This window comes from Carassius gibelio, chromosome A24 (assembly GCF_023724105.1).
Source record: "Carassius gibelio isolate Cgi1373 ecotype wild population from Czech Republic chromosome A24, carGib1.2-hapl.c, whole genome shotgun sequence".
Lineage (NCBI taxonomy): Eukaryota > Metazoa > Chordata > Actinopteri > Cypriniformes > Cyprinidae > Carassius > Carassius gibelio.
In genome coordinates this window covers 23749532-23754076 of record NC_068394.1, presented here as the reverse complement: position 1 = coordinate 23754076, position 4545 = coordinate 23749532, and the positions used below count along the sequence as shown (strand labels likewise).

The 4545-nt window shown below is 34.3% G+C and overlaps 1 long non-coding RNA gene across 2 annotated transcripts; it reads right to left on the bottom strand.

The window, feature by feature from the left end:
- Positions 1-413: 413 nt before the first annotated feature.
- Positions 414-3927, bottom strand: LOC127946045 (uncharacterized). 2 transcript variants are annotated; one of them, XR_008151004.1, is made up of 5 exons: positions 2915-3927; positions 2211-2815; positions 1938-2005; positions 1123-1140; positions 414-586 (listed from the first exon to the last, which is right to left on the bottom strand). It is a non-coding gene; the product is annotated as an uncharacterized LOC127946045 (long non-coding RNA). The 2 variants fall into 2 exon arrangements; XR_008151003.1 differs by having other exon boundaries at positions 2211-2487.
- Positions 3928-4545: the final 618 nt, after the last annotated feature.

Here is a 4545-nt window from a genome sequence, read left to right as displayed (position 1 = left end):
ACTGTCAGAAAAAGGTTAAGGCCTAAGCTATTTCTATCCCAGATAGCAAACAGTCATTGAAACTATGCTGAATCAACATCCCGTTGTCAACATTAAGTCATTGAATCAACATCGAACTCTGATGTTGATTCAACATCATTTTGCACCCTGATTTAATATTGAAACAATGTTGAAATTCTGTCCATAAATCAACGGAATTTCAATGCTATTTCAATTATCAGGAATATTGAAACAATGTTAAAATTTCAACTGAACCAAGGATCAACGTGATTTCAATGGAATTTCAATCGTTTTAAAATGTTAATTTTAAATGTAATGCCATAAATTAAATAGCCTGCTTTATCTACAGCCAGGATGTAAAAAATGAATGGAACATTTAAAATCTTGTATAAAACACAAAACACACCACACTATTTAAAATCAAATTCCTGTTTATTAGCCTCTACTCTTTATTTACACTTCATTGTCATCTGATGCCTGCATAAGTTGTCGTCCAGTCCCTCCTGCCCGGTCTGGCGAATAGCGCAGCCACTTTTGGGTGAAAATTGGGTGATGGTAGCTGTCCCCATCTGCTGAGTAAGAGCATCTAAAACAGAAAATAAAGTCACAATGCAAAACAAATATAGCATTTAAGTTAAACAGAACATATATTTGAACAAATTCAGTAGCCTAGGCCTATGATTTTTCAATGATCGGATAAGGCAATAAGTCCTCGTGTTGAAGGCTAGATCATATTTCCCCTATATTCAAAGCACTTTTCAAAACTGCCTGTTCATGGATGTATTCGAACTAAAGGGAGGCAAAAAGGATTAGCTTGCAGTGACCTCTTTCATAAGGAAAATGTATGAGGCCAATTGACTCAAAAATTTTTATGTTTATTATTTCATTGGTTCAGAAGTAGTTGTTAACTCCACAAATTTAATATAAATAACTGGATACTAATTAAATAGTTAATGTAGATTAGAGTTAGCATAGACAAAAGATGTTTTGACAAAATAATCATAGACAAAAACCGTTGCATTCAGTTTTTGATGAGGTTTTGGGCTGGAAAACCAATTGCAAGTGGTGCAAGTTGTTTGCAGAAATAAAATAAAATGAAACCAAAAATGTTGTTTTGCTTACTTGGTGTGCAATAGTCATCTGTAAAAGAACAGAAAAGACAAAAATCTCTGTTAAAAACAGCAATTAAAATTCACAATCATACAGTGTGACTGTACTTTATACATATGTACTCAGGTAACCAATCTGTTATTAAAAATATAAAAACAAAGAATATAAACAACATAATATACAAATTAAATATACAGGGGTTTATTCTTTTCAGCTACAGTTGATGTAATAGTAGCATTCAAGAAATAATTGTAAAATATAAAAAACTAAATACATTTTAATGTAGGCCTATAAAATATACAATTCTCATTAAAGCTAATGAATTACGCCCCATTAACTGGACTCCCCCGGCCTCTCAGATCACCATAAATGTTAAAGGGATTTTAATGCTAAAATATGATATTTTTTATGCTGCACTTTCTTCCTATTGTGAATATTAAGCTACAATATATCTGTTTGTCAGCTCAAATGTTTCAGTGGTAGAACTTTTGCCTGGTGTGTCAGAGGTCCGGGTTTGGGTTTTAAAATGAAGTACAATAGTTGTGCAAGTACAATGCTGTATCACTTGCGACGCAAACATCCAAAAGCAAATGAAAGCCGATGAGTACAACTGATGAGTAGTTTACACTTTATAGATTAGGGGGTGCAGAAAGCTTTGTAAATTATTTATAATGTTTATTGAGATAATAGTAAAATGTTGACATTTCAATGATTTATAAGTGATTAATAATATATTAACTAGTAACTATTAACCATTAAGGATTTTGTTTGATTCAGTTGTTAACTGAAGGCCCTGACTGAAACCCCAGGGTACTCAGGGTACTTACTGTCTGACAGCAGGTTCACTCAGACTCTGCTCATCATCACTGAAGAGTCCAGGAACAAAACAAGCCATCTTACACAGAGACAACAATATTTACTCTGCAGTTCCAGGTTCATTAGAAGGAAGCAAGATAAAGCAGAGGTAAAATGCAGATAAAAGACAGAATAATATATATAACAACAATAATAACATATGTAATATACAAATTCTACTACTAATAATATAATCTTAAAATAACAGAATCTATATTTTAAATTTTAGGTTGAGTGTGACTTACGTTTTGATGTCAGGGACTTCTTAAATTTGGTGAAATATATTCTGAAAAAGGCATATTAATGTGTTTCATGAGCTTCTTTTCATGAGTTCAGCTGTATTTCTAAGTCAGTATCTCCCTTCAGCCACATTTCTGAAGGGAGATACTGACTTAGAAATACAGATTTACTGAAGAAGCTCATGAAATACATTAATATGCCTTTTTCAGAATATATTTCACCAATTTTCTTTTCAAAAATCTTGGAGTTTCACTTTGTTCTGTATAGTTTCTTTCTGTCCTCCTGAAATCACAGAACAATTTGTATTAATATCTGTTTATCATGAAATATCAAAACTCATGTGAACTTGTTTTCAGCCGATTAACGTTACACGCTCAGTGTAAGTAACGTCATCGATTCAGTAAATCAGCCTTTTCTATAAAAAAAAAAAAAACACTGACAAATCACCAGCAAAACATTCACAGAGCCATCAAAATATCTCACACACACGACGATTTGATGAAAAGCCCAGAGTTTCATCAACAAGAGCTCAAAATTAGCCTAACATTAACTTACCTGAAAACTGCTAAGATAGATGCTAACAGACTTTTTCGAAGACACTAAACCATTTCTATAAAATAAATGTAATTGAAACATGTCAATAACAAGTAAGAAACGTGTCAGAAACATTTGTATATCATATTTGTGTGATTTTAGCGACTAAACTTACCTAAAACAGCGTAAACCGCAGCGAGAGACGGAGATTAACGTTACTGCTTGCCAGTAACGGTTTTTGTGTTGATGCCCCGTTTCCATGGCAACTCTGCTCCCCGCTCGCGCAGAACTCACCGCACACACAGCATTCACACAAACAAACATCTCGAGTTAAAACATTACATTTATAATGTACAGCCTCATTCAATAATCACTCACTATAGAGACGGATTCTTTCTGGCAGCCTGTAAAAGAGTGAAAAACACGACGATAAAGGAGTCAGGACTTCTCTTTAATAAACCGCTTTTACATTTTCCCTCCGAGAAACTGCTGGACACGAAAGGCTTTAACATTAATTTACCGTGACCGTTGTCTAAACAAGTTAACGGTAACATTATTTGAAAATGAGCCAGTCTCTTCAGCTGCCCACAGACTGTATAAAAACACACCGCGTGCCTGTGCTGTCTGGTTCATATCGAACATTAAGCAAGCTTACCTGTACGCTTGTGCCAAGGGTCCAGAAATGAGCTGTGTCCGGTGCAGTACGTTGGGTATACCACCCGTTGATCTCCCGGTCAACCAAAAATCGATGGATTTTCAATCATATTTCCCGGTCAACTATATTTCGACGCATTTTCTATCATATTTCCTGGTCAACTATATTTCGATGCACTTTCTATCATATTTCCCGGTCAACTATATTTCGATGCACTTTCTATCATATTTCCCGGTCAACTATATTTCGATGACTTTTCAACAACCCCATCGTTCCTCTGTCCACTATAAATCAATTACTTTTCAACACATTCAGGGATCACCCGGTAACCAAATATCAATGCTTAATCAATCATAAAGATAACTATGGATCAATGTTGTTCCAATATTGTTGCCATCAACATTAATAACATCAGGTTTTCATCGATATGATAATGGTGATTCAACATTTATTTTGCATTGAAATTTCAATATCAACCATAATGATGATTCAGATGGAAAAACAATGTTTATTCAATGTTGGCTTGCTGTCTGGGATGTGAGTGGCTAATTTTATTTTTGTTTTTATAATTGTAATACACAAACTATGAAATTATACAAAATGTATAAAAAGATAAATAAATAAATACGCACACATTAAAAAAGCAGCCAAGTCGAATGAGTTTCCTTTTTTATATAGATTAAAATTGAAGACAGAAGCAAGTGGTAAATGTGGTCACTTTAATATTCAAATCCAGTAGATCCAGTTTATGTTCACGTGGCTGTTTTCGTTTATAGTCGCCAAGCTATTATGTGTTTTGAAATAATCTTGTCCGTTATGTGTTCGTTCGTACGACGAAAGGCAGAATCCTGCAGCTCGAGAGATATATGTTATTCTGCCAGTCGCGCTTTCAAATAGTCTTGCACACTTAAACAGGTCACAAACACCTGCATTTAGCTCTTGTTGTGTTACAATGGGTTTATTGTGTGCATTTGTGGTAATATTTTATTTAAAAAAGCTCTTAAACAAGAATAAATTCGTTTGTTTTGAGCTGGACACTGTACGCGCTGATCGGAGGCGGTGATTTCAGATAGGCAGCTGCAAATATTTCATTTTCACACAAACAGTTCAAAAACATCTTAATTTAGCTCTTGGTGTGTTCTAATTGGTTG